Below are 20,982 nucleotides of genomic sequence, written 5' to 3'. Positions count from 1 at the left end.
GTAGTGACATCAGGGAGCTGACGCTGGGCTGGTTGTACGCTCAGCTGAGAAGCCCCCAAGGGTGACGTTCCTCCCCTTTTTCACCTTTTTGACGTTTCTTTCAGTTCTCTCTGCCAAATTAGCTGTTCCTACATGAACAGTTGGTCCCAGTTCATCATCAAAGCCCAAGGAAGATGTCTCTTTTGGACCACCTAACATGTAATACCTATATATCCCAACACAGAGACCGTTCATACCCAAGTTCTCGAATGCACAGATATGAGCTGACAGGCATACACTTGCACAGGCGCTAAAACAAATCCACATAAGAAAAAGATGCACATGTTCTGAATTCAACATGAGTCTATCACCCCTTTATGCACCTGGCCCCGCATGCATTATTTCAGGCTTTGCACTATTATATTTCAGGCCATTTCTATTACTCTGATCAGCAGCTAGCTAGTTCTTGTGCGATAATCCAAGTCCTCTTCAGTACTGGCCATACTGCTCAACTTTATGGCAACCAGAGATTTCAGGAGCATGCTCCTAAATCACTCATAGAAATATTAAGCAGGATTAATCCCACAACTGATCCTGGAGGAATCCCAGTAGAAGCTCTTTTCATCCTGATAACTCCTGTGTTATTAGATCTGTTGTAATCTCCCTTGTAGCCAACGCTTTATTCACCTTACACCTAGTGTTATTCCCTATCTTTCCATTGTATCTAATAAATTCCTATGATGAACAGTATTTTTATCTCTCTCTGATTAACATATTTATTATTGCTTTCAAAGCTCTTGGAGACTGATTATCCTGTTTGAAATTTCCAGAGACTCGAAAGTACCCAGACTTAAACTGCATCTATGATGAGAGTCAGTGAAGGCTGAAAGCATGATACTCCCTTGAGCTTATTCTCATGGTTCAAAAGACTAGGGGGTCTTACTGAGCTTCGAATAGACACTGGAAGACTCTGAGCTCCTGAAGCGGGGATCTGCAGAGAAAATGTTATGCCCGAGACTCTGTATTTCTGTTGAGCTGTAATAACAAATGAAGGTCAGAGCTATAAAGGCCTCAAAGGTTTTTTGAGCTTCAACCCTCCTGAAAATAATATATTGTGTGGATTTTCTTCAGGCTTTTACAAATCCCCTCTGTTCAAAGATGATCCTTGCTCACCTGCAGAACACAAGTCTGGGGAGCAGAGTCTTTGAGGAACAGGTTTTTTTTAAGCAGTCTTTGTACAATGTCTTTGAACAGCATTACCTGGGGATGATGACAAGACACCTGCCCAAAGCTGCGTACAAAAAAAATTATACCAAAGAACCATCTTTTCTTGCATACTGCACACTGTAGTCCCAAAACCCAGCTGCTGGAAATTTGAGTGTACAGTATATTCAAGAAATACGGTAAAAGCAGGTTCTTCATGTAAAGTAAGCCTTGCAGTGATCTACAGGGAGCAGAGCAATAAGCAGGCTCATCTCTCTAGCTGCTGCTAGTTCGTTACTACCAGGAAAGATTTTTTTTCTTTATTCTGCCTTTCAAAAAACAAGGTGTGTATTACATTCTGGGGAATGTCCTATGTACCAGGAGTACCAACAAGCTGAATCCAACAAGGACTAAAAAATGTTAGCGCCAGAGGGGACTAGTGCATCATTTAGGGTAGTAACCTGATCCAGGGATTAATCACTTGCACAATTAAACTTTCAACCTATTTCTAGTTTGAGCTTTGCTTACTTCTATTTCCAGCCATTAGATTTTGTTCCATCTCTGTTTGTTATGGAGCTCCCCAGTACGATTTCTTCTCCCTGTGCATTTTACTATACATGGTTTAAATACAGTATTTTACTATAGACACTGATCAGATAGCCTCTCATACTTCTCACTCATAAGCAGAATAGAATGAGCTTGTAAAGTCTCTCGATATAAAGCAGGTTTTCCAGACATCTAATCATTCTGGTGGCTCTTCTCTCATCCCCGCCAACTTTCAGCATCCTTACAGAACCGCAGATAACAGAACTGGACACAGAAATCAAGTAGTGATTCCAGCAGTGCTATACACACGCAGCGGTAGTAAAACAGCCCTCTTCTGGCGTTTACCTTTCTCTTAGCCAATGTAGCCACCAACTCATAATAGGAGCTCTCAAATAGGAGTTACCATGCATAATACAGGCCACATCTACATGAGATACTTACTGAGCAGGAGAGCGTTACTACTGTGCAGTAGCGTCGCAGGGCACGAACTGTGATGTGATGCTACTGTGCAGTAGTAACGTGCTACCAGGCAGTAGTAATGAGGTACTGTGCAGTAAGCATGACCAGACAACTGCAGGGATGCTACTGCGCAGTAATACTGGTTACTGCACAGTCATTTAGTACTTGGTTATGCAAGTACTAAATTACTGCACGGTTAACAACTATGCAGTCAGTGTCTCGTGTAGACGCACCCATAGCGTCCTGGACAAATTGGGGGATTGGGCCAAAAGAAATGTCATGCAGTTCAACAAGGACAAGTGCAAAGTCCTGCACTTAGGATGGACGAATCCTATGCACCGGTGCAGGCTGGAGACCAACTAGCTAAGTAGCAGCTCTGCTGAAAAGGCCCAGTGGGTGGGTGACAGTGGACAATAAGTTGAATAGGAGCCAGCAGTGTGCCCTTGTTGCAAAGAAGGCTGACAGCATCCTGGGCTGCATGGGTAGGAGCGCTGCCAGCAGTTGGAGGGCAGTGATCCTTCCCTTCTATTCAGCACTGGGGAAGCCGCATCTGGAGTCCTGTGTCCAGCTGTGGGCCCCACTACAGAAAGGATGTGGACACATTGGAGAGAGTCCAGCGGAGGGCAATGAAAATGGTTGGGAGCTGGGGGACAGGACTGGTGAGGAGAGGAGAAGAGAACTGGGCTGATTGAGTCTGCAGAAGAGAAGACTGAGGGGGATTGAATAGCATCCGTTATCTCCCTGCAGGGGGGTGCAAAGAGGATGGAGCTGGACTCTTCTCAGTGGGGGCAGATGACAGGACAAGGAGCAATGGGCTCAAGCTGCAATGGGCTCAAGCTGCAACAAGGAAAGTTGAAGTTAGATAATAGGGAAAACTCTCTCACTAGGAGGTGTTGTGAACAGGTTACCTAGAGAGGTGGTGGAGTCTCCATTCTTGGAGGTTTTCAAGACCCGGCTAGACAAAGCCATGGCTGAGATGATGTAGTTTGGGCTGTTCCTGCTTTGACCAGGGGGTTGGACTAGATATGACCACCTGAAGTCCCTTCCAACCTTCATTTTCTGTGATTCTATGATGAAAGGCATAATAATACCATGCATGTTTTAAATAGAGTCTCTGTTTCTTTATGCAGTCCCGTGACTTTTCCTAAAGATTTAAGATAAAGACTTCTGATCCTCATGATACACTTAGACCACGAGAATGTCTTAGTACAGAGGGAGCAGCTTCTCATATGCCCATGTAATCATCACTGTTAAATAAGAGCTACAGAATAGAGGTCCTTCTTCCCAAACCAGCCCTTTCAAAGATGACCCCCAGAACCAAAGCTCTTGCTTTGGATGTCAGCTGGCAAGAGGAGTCAGGATTCGTTCATGGGGTAAAGAATAGGTAGTACTAAGTCAAAACCTCTAAAGACTAGAGGCTACCTACTAGGATCCAGTCTCTCCCTGTGGACCCCCTTCAGATCCACCTCCCTTGTGGAGTCCAGGCAAGCAAAGCTCTGGAAGAAGGATGTTCCCCAAACGCCCCTTGGCAGAAGTCTGCAGTACTATGGGCCCTCACAGGCCATTTGTCCAATACCCTGCACAGAGGCAGGCTGCCATGTTCCTAAACCATGCCACAGGGATGCCTATACAGCTTCTGCCTGAGCATCTCCACTGTCTTTGGGCAGCTTGTGCCACAGTCCTACAGTTCTCACCATTAGGAATTGATTTTGAGATGTAATATAAATCTGCTTTGCTGCAGTTTAAACCCATTGCTTTGGGTCTTCCGTTTTATTCTCCCACTTTTTCATTGCAACCTTTCAAATACTCAAAACCTGATAGCATATCCTCCCTAAATCTCCTTTTCCCCCAGACAAAATGTGGACAAGCATACTACATATGCAACCCCAAGCCAACTCAAAAGACCCTTCATGTCTACAGATATTGAAGTCAACAAGTACAACAAGCCTGGGCAATGCCAAAACCAGGTTGGCTGACAAACAATTTAGCATGGCTGGGAGATAGGAAGTGCAGTGATACATATGTATTTTACACTCCCTAGCTATTTCCATTCTACCCATTTTTGCCCTGCCCACATTTGATTAAAATAATCAAATCCATGTTTAAGGGAATGTCTGTTTCTTTATCTATGTCAGTGGCCAGCTGCTGGTTGGATTGACCGAGTTTGGGTTGGAGGCAGGCAGCAGGGTCCCAACCCGAGAATTTATTGTTTTTTTTTACTGACAATCTGCAAACTTTTTACTGACATCCAAACTTCTATGTAATGATCAAGAGTCATAGTGCCTGTAAAGTGCTGGAAATCAGTGGTGGACAGCATATTCAGGAGAAGGAAGTTTGAGGGAGGGAACAAAGGAGAGCTAACACTCATAGGAACAAGGAGGACAGGAACAGGGATGGGAAGGAAAGCAGAATCAGTGCATGAGTGTTTCAGGAAGCAATAGGAATGTTGAAATAAAACCACTGTGTGTGCAATGATCATTTAGTGGACCTTATCAGTTCCCTACATAGTCGTAAATGATGGGCACATTCAATAATGACACCATCAGTGTTCTCCACTGCAGTGTAGTTTCTTAATCACTGCACGCAAAAAGATTTTGTTTCAAAATTGATCTTACTTTCTGAAACACCCTTGTAATGATGTGTTTTAACACAATGTGAATAACCTTCTGATCGGTTCAGCTTGCTAACATCACTGTTAGGCAAATGAATAAAGCCAGTCGGCAGTTGAAAGCAACAGGCTACAGTGTTTGGCAGAAGTATTGTTTTCATCTGTGTGCTTTCACACCAGCTCCTCCTCCACAAAGTATCTCATCAACTTATGCTGGAGTGAAGAAAACGAAAAGGTTTCCTTCAGAAAGCCTCCGCAGGATGCCAGAGTGTGATGGGCTTGTTTGTAAATATTTGATTAGAAAGTGTGAGGAATATTAGCATGAAATCATGCAGGAATTGACATAGCAATGCTGGTCGATTAGAATATTTATATGGGCTAGTAATGGTAGCTCACGTAACATACAGTGTGCGACGCATACTTTCTCTGCTGAACGCCCCTTGCACAACAGGCAGTGAATTCCTTCCACAGCAGAAAGGATCTAGATGTAAAATGTTGGGGTGCTCGCCTCCAAACGTGCCCTTGTCCTTGGGATTTGATAACAGTCTTCAAATACCTGAAAGGCAATTATTAAGAGGATGGAGAAGGGCTTTTCTCTGGGGCTGCGGGGGACAGGACTAGAAATGATAGCCTCAACCCGCAGCAGAGGAAATTTAGGCTGGAGATTAGGAGGAACTTTCTGACATGGTCAAGCACTGGAACAGGCAGCTAGAGAGGTTGCAAAATCTCCATTCCTGGAAATTTTCAAGAGCAGGTTGGAGTGGGATGGGCTAGATGACTGTGTGAGGTCCATTCCAGCCATACTTTCCTATGATCCTTTTAGGTACAATGTAGAACAGAGTAGGAGCTGGGATGCCCCTGGAGCCTTTGTATGTATTCCCAGACATCACCTCATTTTGGTAATGTAAGAGGAGACTTTCAGGGGCACAGAGTGGAGCCAGGCACTGAAGTCCCAGTGGCTTCCTAACATAGCTGCCCTTTGGCCATCTCCCCCATCAGGAAGGCTGTACCTAAGAAGCATGCATCTAAAGCACAGGGTACAACACCACCTGGGTGTTTTACCCTGAAGGACTGCGTTCCAGAGGGGCTTTGGAGTGGTTTTCCCCAGAAGAGTCCTTTTTCCTTAGCAGGGAGACTTCCTTATGGTTTCATCTATTTGGTGAGCGTTAGAGGCATATTAGCTCTTTAACAAGGTGCAAAGGAACACCAGCATGGGAGGACTTCGTGTCTCCCTACATCCTAGCTAATCTAGACTGGACTGCACACGTCTAGGGGACACTGACTCAAGGGAGGCTACGGTAAGGAAAGGATATAAAAGTGGAAGAGGCAGTGGGTGCTGAGTCCCCAGGAGTCTTTGTCAATTTGTGCTGGTCCTGAGTTTTGGTTTTGGAAATAAAACAAGCACGAAGCAAAGGGGCATGATGGGACTCGTCACTGGGATTTTGCTGTTCCTTTCCTGCTGATAAGTTTACCACCAGCTCACAGTCTGACTTGCTCCACTTGGATTGTGATTGAAAGAAACATGTTGGCATCCAAAGATCATAGATGCAGAGCTGCCTAACTTATCCTTTCACTATGTTACAAACCCCGACTGCTTGCTCACTGCAGAGTGGTGCAGAGAACCCAAGTAGCCTTCTCCAGTGCACATAGCCCCACATGGGAAACAGCTGCTGTCTGGGTGGAGAGCTCGGGCACTGCTCAAGCCCGTTCAACCACTGCTGCCAAATTCTGCAAAGGACTGAGCAGTGTGTCATGTTTAAACCTCAAGACAACATCAATGGAATGGATGCACTGCCCATATTGCCAACCAATTTCCCACTGAAAACAGTGAAGCTTATTCTGATCTCATGGAAATTTTATATAAACTGAAGCTAGCAGCATTCCACCAGGATAAATCCAGGGAGGTGTCAGGTATCAGGTACCTTCTGCGGTACTCATCTCCCATACTAGAGAATGTGAGGAGCACTAAAACAATCTCAAAGAAGTTTAGTAGTGACACTTACCTGGGCCTGGGACTTATTTTCCAATTGTTTTGTGTAAAAGATCTCAGTCGCTTCACATCGGCACCTTCAGAACCCCTGTTGGGCAACTGTGTTCCCAAACTGAAGACAATGCCTTGTATCACTTAAGGTGAGAGCAAGAGTCTGTTTTCTAACAAAGAGCCTGGAGAGCTGGATAAATGCTTGTTAAATCAAAGGTGGGAAATTGCATGGTTAACTGTTAAGTGCCAGCCAATGGGGAGTTTTAACCACCTGGGAATAAAGGATTTCAAATGGGAAATGCAGCAGTTCACTGAAGTCTGATATAGCAGGTGGTCACTACAAAGCACAGGCCTCCACTAAGCGCCATCCCGTCCATTAGCTGAGACTTCCTGTGGGCAGTATCAAACGTGAGGGTTGACGTGGTTTTATGCAAAGCAGCCAAACTCCCAAATTGAATTCCAGCCTTGGCGTGCAGACAGGGACCATGTCCTGTCAGCCGTAGTGCCGTGTGCTGGAAATGATAAGAATTTGTTTCAAAGGAGAAAAGGAAATTGCAATTTTCCGAGCACGCTGTGAAGTCGGGGAGGATTAGTGTGCTGTCACAGGGGCTCAGCAGCACTGGAGGATGAGCTCCGGTGCCTTTAAGACAGAAAACAGGGATGGGAGAGCCTTGTGGGGCCCGGGGCTTGGCTACAAATCTCCAGAATCATTTAAACCTAAAAGTTTAGGTTTGCACGACTCCCCTCCCTGAACCTGTTCTCACTGGCTGCCGAGGGAATTTGAATGCAGCCCAGACTCTGGAAACATCATCGGGATCCTAACATGACAAGAATCGTGTTACGGTCCCTTACCAAATAAAACCACATTAAAGGAAACCGATGAATAGTTAGAGAGACAGGAACTGCCAGACTGGATCAGATGGACAACCTGTCTTGGCTAGCTGCTTCAGAGAAGGTGAAAAAACCCTCAGAGGAGGTAGCTAGGGCAGTTTTGCCAGTCCCTGACATTTTGCCATAAGTCTTGCAACATTTGGAGGTTTTATTAATCCAGTCCTGAATGCAGTTACTTAGAGAGAAGACGGTCAGCTTTGGGGTTTGTTTGGGGTTGAAGAAGTACGTTTCCAGCCTTCTGGGTAATGGAGAAAAGTTCTAAAACACGAACCAAGAGCACCCTAGAGGTGCAGAAAACTAATAACAAGAGTAATCTCATGATTAGGGGAGCCTTCCTCATGACTTCTGAACACCTAGAACTGGCAACACTGCCTTCAAGGAAAACTTCCTCCAAAACCTCAATATGCCTCAAAACAGAAGATTTATTCTTCCTTCCAATCCCTTTTCAGCACTAACTGCTGTATCTCTGGATATGCTTGTTCTCTGTGTGTGTGATATATATATATATATATATATATATATATATATATATATAACAGACACACACAAGGAAAGTAAGCATATATATAGCTCCCCTCCACCTTTGTAAGTATATCGACAGTCTTTACATCATCCACAAAAACTGTCTGTGCCCGAATGGTGTCTATCACGGGCAACGGAGCTGCTGTAAGAGAAAAAGCAATGAACAGAAGGGGGGCAGCCAAAGAATAACCCCCACTCCAGTGTGCAGTTAGCACAAACCAGCCCAATCTAATTCATGGTAACTTATTGATGTGCAACTCATCTATGAATATAGGCTATCGCAGAGCCCTTATAACCTCCGTACAGTGCTCCATACTGGAGCACCTTGTGCAAAACCCAAATTGGCCAATGAAGCACTTGCACAGGATTTCAAAGCAAAAAATCATCCAGAAGACCCCTGGTTCAGTGGCCACACAGCCCCTCTGGGTTTCTAAATTAATCAGTGCAATTTGGGTCACCTACAGCCCGAGGTGCCCCTTTGAAACAGCCAGGCATCTACATCTTGGCTCAACTCCGCTACAACCTAAGTAAGAGGCTGAGCAGCACCGAAACAGCACCTCCATCCCTGAAAAGAGATCCCCCCCCCGCCCCCAGCCAAGGCTCGTAGATCAACAGTCAGTACCTAGCCCATTAAACCACAATGCTCCCAGTGCCTGCACCATTATTATCTTCGAACACAGCATCTGGTACAAAACCCAGCGAAGGCAGTGGGAGTCTTTCCATTTACTTCAGTGGGCTTGGAGCAGACTTTTTGCCTTTGATGTCTGGCAATACATCTTTTTCTCCAGGAGAATCAGAGATAAGATGAATGATTTTCTTTGAGCGCCGCGTTCAGAAAGCATTGTCAGAATATAAAGTAATCTAAAACAAACAAACTGATTGGAGCCGTGCGTTCTTGGGAGGTAAAGGATTTAGGGCTGAAAAGATATCAAAATTCATTTTGAGCCGGTACGTCTACCGCAGCTCCGAGGCACGCGGCTACGGGCTCATTTACAATTCCTGCAGCACCTTCCACATCTCTGGATTGAAATATGAATGTTTCCTATAGCAAAATAATAATAATACGCCTTTCTTCCCAGGAAATTACTGCTTGCCAAATTACCAGCCTCACAAAAGGATCACATTTAAAGTAGTTCCTCTAGCTTCAAAGACTCTGACTGAAGCTGAAAGATGCAGGTCATCTGTTCCTATCTAAGCATGCCGTTACAAAAGAGATGCAGAGCACAATTCAGGACAGATGACTTCGGTATGATGATCAAGAGCTTGTGAAAACAAATCATTCCACAAAGAAGCATTTCCACTGCACTGAGACGGTGAAAATAGGACTTCAAATTCTAATCTATGATTTTAAATGCTTTTAACGTGAATAGGAATTCGGCTGTTTGACCATGTCACCCTGCGGCTGGACACTAAACCAGTCAGCTGAATTCACCGTTCGCATGGCTGAATTCACGTGTGTGACCCGTGTGTTACTGAAACGGAGATTAGAGTTTAGCAACAGGGACTGGAAGGGACTTCCAGGGTCATCGAATCCACTCCCCTTCTACTGCAAGCAACTGTCATTTAATCCCTATTGGATCCTGCCCCTTCATTTAAATAGCTCTTCTCCCTCCCTGGTGCTTCTCAGTTCTCACATTTGTATACAGAGCAGCCGTATCCCATCTCAGCCTTCCTTTTAATCTCTTCTCCTGTGTCTGGCTCTCCATTCCCCTGGTGACGCTAACAGCCCTTCTCGGCACTGGCTCCAGCTTGAACCTCGGTGACCAGAGCTGCACGCCGTATGCTGGTACAATGGTATTAATACTTCCTTCTCCCTACGGGAATTATCGCATCTGACACATCCTAGTCTTGCATCTGCCATTTTTATGGCTGTGTAAAGACAAACAGGGAGAGCCTCAAGCAGATGAACGAAACCAGTAACTGGAGTTCTCCAAGACGTTTTGTCCACAGTCAGACTGGGGGGATGTGGCCAGTCACTGGTAAGAAGCTTCCTCTTCTCCTTCGTGTGCTCGTCCCCTCCGAAGCAGTGAGCCACACGTACGGGGAGCTGAGTCTCGGAGTACTGTAGGTGAACGGTGACTGGAGGATCTCTGCCAAAAACAGCATCCAAGCTAGAGGACTCCACGAGAGCTTTGTACAGATGTGGGCCAAGCGCCAGGTAGGTGCCCTGCAGGTGACGGGTAGAGAAACTTTGGGAAGAGCAGCCATGGGGGCACCCTGGGCTCTAGTGAAGTGGACAGAGACTATTGAAGGCAGATGCAATTTGGCAGGCTCATTGCACAACTTCATATGACCCAGTATCCAGTCAGGTGAGCTATGGGCTTATATCACCATGCCTTTACACCTCTCCACTTAGCTACAAACAGCTGTGGAGATTTTTGGAACAGCTTAGTCCTGTGCAAGTGACTGGCCAGTGCCCACTTACCATCCAGAGTACGTACTGAGGACTCAGCTCCGTGGGTGACTAGAAAGATACCTCTTGATCCAGGTGAAACTCATTAATTGCAGCAGGTATTTCAGGCAGATGCTAAGGAATGCTTTTTCAGAGAGAAAGTATAGAGGGAAGCCGCTATCAAGGCTGGGATCTCACCAACCCTTCTGAGAGAGGTAATTGCCATCTTGGTAGCAAGATGAAGTAGCAAGCAGGTCGCCACAGTCTCAAAGGGCAAGCCCATACGAGTTGTGAGGACCATGTTCGGGTGCCTCTGAAGAACAGGGTCTCTACTGGTGGGAAACACCTTTGCTAGGCCCCTGAAAAATCTCAGGCTGATATTCTTAAGTTCAAAAAGTGGCCTACAAAGATCACAATCAAGGAACCACTTGGGCTAGGGACAGAAATTACACATACATGGGTATAAGTGATCAGAAACCAGTTCAAATCTGTAACACAACAGAAGTTCAGCATGCAGAAACCACTTTCAAAATGGCCAAAACCAGTTTAAGATAAGCCTGGGTGGATGTAGTATCAGACTTAACTGATTTAGGTTAAATCGGTTTATTGAACTTGTGTCCCAGATTTCCTCCAGATTCAAGTTAACTCACAGGCCCTCAGCATCCCAAGATGCCTTGCACCTCCTCCATAAGCTCTCCCTTGCAGAGTGGGCAAGTTAGCTCTGGCCCAAGCTGTCTACTCCAGCTGAGCATGGAGGTGTGCTCTAGCGCCTCCCAGCTTCTAGCCCAGGCCACTGCAGGCACGTGGCTGCATTTCCGGGATCAAAAGTGAATGTTTCACTTGCTTCTTGGTTCAATCTATACAGCTTTGACTAACCTGTGAAGAGTGATTCAGATTCAGCCTTGGGCCTTTTGGCTGTCTGTACTTAGCCTTGGAGAAAGGTGTCTGGAGTGGCACCAAGTGGAAAACCTCCACCGTTCCTGGGGAAGTCCTTTCTGCTATGTTTGGGGATGTTTCTAACAGGCACAAAACATCCTTGCTCTACCTGTGAGAGCCATTCAACATCTAGGCTGAGAGGTCAGGGTGTGGAGGTCTGGATAGAGCCCCCTCCCCTCATCATACCGATCAGAGAGGTGAGATTCTCCCGGGCAGTACAGGAACTAGGAATGTGTGCTGGATACTGGAATAACTCCCCACAAAGGGGGCAATTTCTGAAACCAGGAGTCTTTGGTGATGGCATTTGAAGAGCTCCCTGGCCAGAAAGTGAGGGAAGAGTTTCTGGTCCCAAATGTGCTTGTGGGACCAAAATATCGGTGCTGCCTGATGCAGGAAAGAAACCATTAGGAACAAAGTGTGTGTGGGGGCCAGGGGGCACCTCCAACCCTCACTCTGGGGAAAGAGGGAAAGGGCCTCAGGGATTAAAAGACAAAAGCAGGAAAAAAGCAAATATAGGGATGCAGAGGGTGCGAGGTTTCCAGTGGAAACAGGCTGCCAATGCGGACCAGCAAAGTGCCCCAGCCCCGCCAGGCGGCTGAGAGGAAATACCCACTGCCCTTTACCCCTCACTGTGGGGAAGTAGAGTCACAGCATCCTCTACGGACTCTGCTGAGGCTAAAAGGCTCCAGGGAAAGGCTCGGGGGCTGAGCACAACCACTTGCAAGTGCGAATGTGCCGGGGGACAATTACTCGACAGAAAAACAAGCGGGCAGGAGCCAGATCTTAGCCATATCTTGTAAAGCAGAGGGAGGCAAAAGGTTATAGGCAATACAATACTTTTAAGATGCCAGTTCTGCCACCTTCACAATGCACAAATCACCCTTCTCATCCCCATTGAAGCCTTAGAGATCTCATTATTCACTTTGTTCCTGCTTGTTCTGCTGTGTTCCTAGCAGCCCCCCAATAAACAAGACAGATTTCCTTCCAGTCCCATTTGTCCTTTCATCTTCACTCTTTGTACTGGTGTTTATCCTGCTAACGCGTCCGGTCTCTGCCTGGCTTCTGATATTCCCTGTTACTGTTGTTGAGGAACCTTTTCACTAGGTCTGCAAATCCCTCGGAAGACGCCGGGGGCCACCGTCTCAGAGCTAAGTGCCGTCAGGAGAGACAGTATTTGAGCAGACTGACAATAACACCGGAGGGCGCGTCTACATTGTGGACCCAGCTAAGATACCCGAGCTAGCTCTGGAAATGGAGCCAGGAGAGCTGCATTTGCAAGATGCTGGCCCTGCAGTAATTAGCTCTACAGAGAAGAGGAGTTTATTACCCTGAGTGCAGCACCACAGTAATGCAGGTGTACTGCTTCTGGTGCCAGAGCTGGGGTGCGCAAAGCTGGCTTAGGCACTTCCTTCCACCAGCCAAACATACCCTGAGAGATGCAGGAAGTGCTGAGAACGTAGGTGGGACTAGCCACCTTAGATCAGTATTGAACCAATGATCCAAAGGAGAAACAGGGCATTACACACCTATGAGATACCAGCAGAGCCTTACTTTTTGTTTTTAAAATCCTTATAGCACTGTTTGTCAGACTTCAAAAGTTTAACAGCGCCTGTCTACCTAGATTTTCTGGCCTCGATAACTGTAATTTGCTCGTATAGCTTCCCCCAGAGTTTCCGCATACTTCGCCAGTTATGGTCCTAAACTATCCTGCTGATTCAGTGGTGGGCGAGGTGCAGTGACATTCATCTGAACAAGAAATGCCATATAAATCTAGTTCCTTGTTAGTTATAAGATGTTCTGTAGAATGCTAAAGCCTGAAATCTCTTATATCTGTGCACCCAAACTAACACGTTTAATCTAACATCCTTATGGAAAGACATGGAATCCAGCTCTCATCTCATATACAGATTTAGAAGCTCGCCCCCTCTTTTTTCTGTTGCAAATTATGAAATTAAATTGCTCTGCTTAGAAAGACATGGCTGCCGCTTTCTGTGTCTATCTGTAAGGTGCATCTCTACCCTGCCATCTGTTTGGGGCACAACTGTTTAATCTATGAGGCCTGAAAGGCTTTAATTGACATTGGGGTCAGCGTAAGAGCATGGGAGTGAAATGTAATGTCAGAAGGCAGGGTAGAGATGCACCTTTAGAGACTAACTAAAGATATACGGAGAGAGCACAAGGTTTCATGAACCCAGTGATGTGCAGAGGGCAGACCAGAGGATCCACTTGTGGCTTCGGTCCTTAAACCGTGAGATCAATTAATATGATTTTCCACAACGTCAGTTGAGGTCTTTATCATTTCATGTTTTACCAGTGATATAGTAAGAACGTTCATTATTGAACTAATTAAAAATAGATAAAGAAGTTAATCTAGGAAAAATTCGGCAAGTCTCGGAGAACTTAAATTATGACCAAATAATTAAGACTCATCTGTCATGTGACCCGTGTAATATATTATGTTTACCACACTATATTTGCTCACAGAATTGACACCATGATAGACATTGTCGGCTCTGCATTCACACAGCCTGCCTGTCTAGAAAGTGCCATCTTGTATTTGGACAACAGATTAAAACAGGGTGTTGTAGTTTGCATTTTCATTACGTTCAACTGATAATAGTTATTTGGGGATCTCAGTAAGTTAGATGGTGAAGGTCTGAATCCCTATCACTGACTCAACTGGGAAGACACTTCAGCACCAAGCCAGAATCACAGGAGCCATGAAGGAGGGTCCAGAGGCTTCTGCATGAGCTCTTAGGCCTATGATATTAGAGGGGCAAAAATCGACCAAATGAATTATCTGCTCAGCTCTATTCATAAAGTGGAAATTAAATGTGTCTCTGGCTGTGGGGGTTAACCTGTGGGAGGAAAGGAGACTTCCTGCAAAATCCCTCTCATCTCTCCCCAGCAGGCCTAGTGAACCCATGCTACCTTCCAGTTTGGAAGGTCAGGACAGAGCTGCCTATGAGGATGGTCACAGAACCACAAGGTTGGAAAGGCCCTCAAGGGTCATTCGGGCCAACCCCCTGCACAAATGCAGGATCCCTTACCCCTAACCCACCCCAGACAGGTGGTGTCCAGCCTCTTCTTGCAACCCTCCACAATTCCTGTTGGCAGGTTGTGCCGTTGTTTTGCTGCTCTTAGAGTTGGGAAGTCTATCCTGAGCTCTGATCAGAATTTGCATTACTGCTGTTCAAACCCATCCCCACGTATTGTGCCCCCTGCGTCAAGGGAGAACAATTGTTCTCCTTCTTCTTTACAGCAGCCTTTCAAATATTTGAAAACGGCTATCATTCTTCCCCACCAGTTTGTGGGAGCTGCGGAAGAAGGTGTGGATTCACAGATTTTACGGCGAAAGGGAGCCTTCGGATTATCTAGGGTGACTGCCTGCAGAACACACACCATAAAGCTTCCCTAAATTAGTTCTTGTTTTAAATGCAATAGCTCATGGTTGGCCTAGTCAGGCAAAAAATCAGTCTTCCAGGGGGAAAAAAAATCCAGCCCGATTTAATCTCAACTAAATAACTCCTTCGATGGAGAATCAGCCATAGCTCTCAATTGTTCCTATGGACCTTCACTGTTGAAATCTGCACCTTAGCTCTAGTTTGAATTGGTCCTGCTTCAACTTTCACCCATTAGAGCTTATATGCCCTTGTCTGCTAGACTGAAGAGCCCCTCTGCTATCAATTTTTGTTCCCCATGAAGGTACCCTCCATGATCAAGTCACCCTTTGTTAAACCGCGCAGACTGAGCTCTGTAAATCCCCCACTAAGGCACGCTATCCAACCCTTTCCTCAACCGCAGCCCTACAGTACTTCCCTGAACCCTCTCCATCCTCCTCCTTGAATTGTAGACACCGAAACTGGAGAGAGTATTCCACTACTGGTAACATCAGTGCTGGACACAGGATGCTATAACCTCCTTGCTCCTATTTAAAAGTCTCCTGTTTATGCATCTAAAAAGCTCATTTGACCTCTCAGCCAAAGCACTGAACCTTATGTATAGCTGCTATCTACCGTGACACCCAAGTCTTCGAAAGAGTCACTTGCTCCCAGAACAGGGTTCCCTGCTCTATAACCATGGGCTACATTCTTGTTTCCCAGACGCATGAGCTTTCTGAGATTTCTTGACAGCCGATTCTTAATTCATTATGCTTGACTGATACTGTAAAGTCCTATGTTTTTAATCAGAAAGTTATTCAGTAGTACGGCAAGCACCTTACAAAAGTCTAAGTGTGTTACAGGGATGTACTTATCATTACCTACCAAACTTATGGCATAGAGGCCGGGTTGACAAGACTGGTTTTCCATAAGGCTATGCTGACTGGCATTATCTGTATTCCTCTCCTTTAATTATTTTATGTGTGTCAACTTGTCCACTATTTTGCCAGAGATAAAGTCAGGCTAACCTGCCAACAGTCCTCCAGATTGTTGCATTTGCCCTTTTTGAATCTGGTGCAATATTAGCATTCTTCCAACCCTCTGGAAATTTCCCCAGACTCCAGGAGTTGTTAAAAAGTAGCAGAGATAACCTCAGCAGGGTCTTTTTAGGACTCTTAGGTGAGTCCTTCAGGCCTGCTAACATACTCTGGTTACTAATGGGCAAGAAGGTATTTCATCACCCTTAGGCAGCACAAGCCCATCATCTGCCCTTTTTTCTCATTTGTTATACTTTTTTTCCAACTTTCGTTTGTTTTTTTGTTGCCAGGGGAGGCTTTGTCCCGGTGATGGGAGAAGCAGCAATGCTGTCCCCTCTCTGGTTTCTTTGTGACCCCAGGTGACAAGCCTCAAGTCTTCACCAGTCTTTGAGTGTGGCCACCTACTTCTTTAACTGGCTTCTTGGTTGCCACATGGGGCTAGAAGGGATTTTTTCTCCCCCTTCCTGCTGCTACATGTGTCAGGGTTTTTTCTAAGATTTTCTCAATGGCATGGGGTGTTGGCTGAAGCCCAGGCTGGGGATGGGACTGGGCTGTGCCAATGCTCCTGCTGGGACTTCAACCCAGAGGTTTCTGGCTGGAGGGTCTTGCCCCTCCGCTCGGGGTCAGACCAATCACTGCGCTGGGGTCAGGAAGGAATTTCCCCCCACACTGGTACAGGGTGGCGGGGATTTTGCCTTCCTCCGCAGCACAAGACAAGGCTTCTTCCTGGGATCCCTTGAGCGTATTTTTAACAACCTTTGCAGCAGCAAGACGTTGGCTGCTGTGGTTCTTGCTTTCCCTGTGGCAGGTTCAGGCGTGAGGTCTTGTGTTGTGTCGTGGTTGATGGTGTAGTTCTGCTAAGAGTTTAGACAATGGCTTTGTATACGGATGATATGGGATGACTGTGCCTCAGGCAGGGGTTGGACTAGATGTGACCTCCGGAGGTCCCTTCCAGTCTGACTTCTCTGTGATTCTCTCTCTTTCACCAGGACCGAAGTATCAGGCTCTTCTGTACAGACTCTGCCCACCACAGCTGCACCAGGTTGAGCAGTCCCTGCAGCTCTGCTTGCCAGGAGCTATCACCAGTAACAGATATTTTCAGAGTGAGCACAAAACGACTTTCCAAAACACAATATTTTGGGGTTTTCACTGCAGACAGTTGGTGCAAGAACCAGGATTTGTAGGCAGTAAAACACCCTGTATATACAAGCCTATGTCCTTCACGCGTCCAGTCCCTTGAGGTTACTCTGGAGGGCTTGACTTCCTTCAAAGAGTCTCTTTCTGTACCAACCTCTTTCCCTGACCAGCCACTGGCAAATGACCCATTTTCCTTCCACTTTTTTTCTCACAAGACAGGCTTCCTGTCTCTGTAACATCCTTATGATCATAGGTTCCCAGACCGGGCAGAATAAGCCTTTTAACTTTGCTAGTGTCTTACCAATTACAGCCTAGCACTGTTTCTCTTGACTCTTGCAGTATTCTCCCCAAGGTATTTTATCTCTAGTAAGAATTGGGGTAGGGGGAGGAGGGGGTGATTGGCTTACTTTTCTTAACTACCCTTTTTGACTTCATAAAGTCAAGGAAATACACCATACAACACTCATATGCTACATAAATTAATACAGAGCTCATGTCTTCTTTCTTTCTTTCTCCTTTGTGGGACTGCGGTTTTCAGGGACATCTGGTAAAATGTCCGTAACCAGTTCCCAAGCGTCGGTCACGCTCCTGGAACGGATACAACTGAAGGGACATTTAGCAAATGAGTGATGGCTCTTAGTCTCAACTGCAGACAAAGACACAAACTACGTTGGTGTTCGAGAGCGTTCGAGTCCGCCGTGTTGGCCAGGCCCATTATGGAGATCCAGGCCAGATGCGAAGCAGATCTGCGCAGAACTTTGTTTCGACGAACTACTCCAAAGGTTTGAGAAGGTTTCAATTTCACTTACAAGACAAGAATTACTATTTAAATGATCACGGTGCCTGTTACCCCGCTGGCTTGGTCTCTAAGAACTTCACCAGTCTTGGTATTTTCATTTCTAAAATAAACTCCTGCAGCCTGGAGAAAGATTAGCAGGGAATCCAGCTCACTCCGCTTCCTGCTGTTTTGTCTGGCAGCATGATTTAGAAACACGTACATTTTTAAAGCCACCTGGAGCAGTCTTTGTATGAGCTCTTTCAGGGCTAAGAATTCAGCAGCCAATAGTCAAGCCTCTTTTTTCTTTTTTTACTTTCAAAAGCTCTTTGGACACGTATCAAAAGGGACCAGATTTAATAGCAGCTTGTCATGTAAATCCAGCCCAGACAATATCTCCAGATGTTGCAGCTGTCTTCATGCCTACCACTTTGGCAAACAAAATCACAAGCAAAAATCATCCACAAGCATAACGCCCCCATCGAATCCCCCAGGCCTCCTAAGCCTCCTCTCTATACATTGAATAGAAGTTTATACGGGCTGTTAGGATCTCTCTCGTCATTGCTGTTCTGAGGGACATTGCTCCTGGTAGGAACAATGCTTCCAAACTGGTCCTTGGGCACTGGGATCACACGTTTCCTGCTACTCCAGCCCCAAATAAGTTCTGAGGACTGGTCCCCAGTGCTCACATTTTACCTGAAGATAAAGCCACACTGAAGAAAAACCATACTCTTGGGATTTAGGAGCGTGTAGGAGAGGTGAACTGTTGGTACTCACATTGTTTGACTGAGTGCTTTAAAAAAGAAAGTTAAGGATTCCTCTGAATCTTCAAGCCATATAAAACGCTGCGGCTTCTAACGAAGAGTTAACACTGGAGCTCATCATGCTCCCTGGAGCCATTTACGATATGGTTTTTCATCACATGGATCTCAACCTTCCTGCTGACTCCTATATATCTCCTGGACACCATAGGCGTGCTCTAAAGCCTGAGGCACCTGGTCTGCAGAGGAAGGACATCTGGTCAAAGCTATCATCTTTATTATTCTTTTTTTTATATCAGGATTGCTGATTTGCTTGATAAGTGCAACTGTCCTGATACAGAATGCTGTATTTTTCCACAGTATTTGGTGAGGTACCACATATAATTTCAATTTAAATCTTGAATGAACTGGGCACATATTAAAGGGATTAAAAATTTGCTCCTGAGAGATCTCCTAATGTAGTTGTCAATCAAGTGATATAAATGAGTGGGGTTGCCTCAAGTGGGGCTCCCCGAGGATTGATCCTTGGCCCAACACTATTTAATACTTTTATCCATCTTAGACTCATAGGACTGAAAGAGGCCTCAGTGATCATCTAGCCCAACTGCCTGTACAAATGACCTCTTCAATGATATAAAACACTGCTGGTAAAGTTGGCAGAGACACAAGACTGGTGGTGCTGCAGACAATTGGGACAGGTTGCTGTTACAGCATGGTTAAATGGCCATGATCCAAAAGGGAGCATTTTATCCAACCAAATGAAAGTTAACACAGCTGGGAGCCAAAAATGCAGGTTAGAGCTATAGGGCGAGACACACTAGTTTGGAAAGCAATCACTGACCAAAGCGGGTAGAGTTCATATGGACGACCACTTTAAAGCAAGCTCTCGGTGCAATCCAACAGCAAAAAGAACATGTGTATAAAAAGAGAGATCAAAGTAGTCGTAACCTGAATGAAACAAGTTTAACATTACAGTAGTTTAGTTCCACTTATACCAGTACAGGACTAGACACTTAAACCGGTATAGGGGTGGATATACAGAGCAGGTTATATCAGCACAGATTATACCAGTATAACTATGACATCTGTCCACATCCTAAATAAGCCAAGTTCTCCCAGTCTCCTCTCCTAAGGTGTTTCACAGTCCCTTGCTCATCCCAGTAGACCTTTTCTACTCCAGTTTCTATTTCTCCTTCTTGAATACAGGTAATGTGACACGCACACAGTATTCTAGGTGAGGACTCACCACTGCCCTGTACAAATAATTCCCACCTCCTTGTTGGCAGCAATTCCTCAATTCAAGTATGATCTCTACCACAGATCATTGATTCACTGATGGATCCTGAGGTTACTTAATAGTTCAATCCTTGAGCCACAGACCTTGTCTGCAGAAGCTGCAGGTCTTCCCTGCGGGCTGACACTCCCAATCCAGGGCCACAGGGAAAAACTGGAAAGGTTTCATTACCAGCTGCTTTCTTCATGCCGAATTCCAGTCTAATGGCCTGTTTCTGCACACGCGTGCTACTGATCACAGTGTTTGGAGTGAGCGCGGCTCTCAGCTGTACCTGTACGATTCAACTCTCACAAGGCAAGGGAAGCAAACACTCCAAACACACCAGTCTTGTTTCATATGCATCTCACCGTTGCGCTTTCTGGACATCTCCTGGGCAGAACATTTCTCGGTTGCTCAGGAATTGGTTCCTTCAGGAGCGATTCTTCATTCCCTGGTGCTTGATGCTTGTGAAGCACTAAAAATGAACTGATTAAACGGACTTGAAAAATGATGGATGTGCTGAGACATGAGACCTTCAGCAGAATGACTGATGCCTGAAAACTATCGAGGGGAGTGGAAGGCTTCAGTGCATCGACTCGGTGTCAGCTCACCCTGCTTCTCAGTTAGCTTAAGTGTTTCCTATTAGAGGAGCACTTTTCTTTAACTCCTCTCCATCAGCTCAGCAGTGATAACAGGATCATATCAAGTACAGCCGCAACTCCTTGATTTGTGCTTACAGCACCTAGGATTCCCAGATGGTTTCCCATCCAACCCCTACCAGGCCCAGGACTGCTTAGCTTCCACGATCAGAAAAATGGAAAGCATTAGCTAAAACAAACAAGACCCACCGGTGCTCTTAGATGTGGTCTGCATAGCCTCTTGTACCAAGTCAGCTACAGTATACTGATTAGAGGTTAACTGGGTATTTTTTTTTAATCCAAAACAGTTAAGCTGCCAGGGGTTGTAGCAGTCACACTGGTATAAAGGAGCTTTCTTCCAGCAGGAATGAGTCTTCTGAACTTTTGAAAATAAGTTGAATCAGTACAAACCTCTCTCTCCTGGTGTAACTATGTCCACACTGGGCTCTTGCACCATTTCAATA

General features: G+C 45.7%; 1 protein-coding gene and 1 long non-coding RNA gene across 5 annotated transcripts in view; one reads left to right on the top strand and one right to left on the bottom strand.

The window, feature by feature from the left end:
• DNAI1 (dynein axonemal intermediate chain 1) overlaps positions 1–20,982 on the bottom strand; it is a 214,096-nt gene that overhangs the window by 144,505 nt on the left and 48,609 nt on the right. The window lies entirely within an intron of this gene.
• LOC109281286 (uncharacterized) lies at positions 9,788–19,130 on the top strand. Its single transcript, XR_002087893.2, has 3 exons — positions 9,788–10,347; positions 16,924–17,037; positions 17,610–19,130. It is a non-coding gene; the product is annotated as an uncharacterized LOC109281286 (long non-coding RNA).

The sequence above is a fragment of the Alligator mississippiensis genome, chromosome 3 (genome assembly GCF_030867095.1).
Source record: "Alligator mississippiensis isolate rAllMis1 chromosome 3, rAllMis1, whole genome shotgun sequence".
NCBI lineage: Eukaryota > Metazoa > Chordata > Crocodylia > Alligatoridae > Alligator > Alligator mississippiensis.
This window is presented reverse-complemented; position numbering and strand designations above follow the sequence as displayed.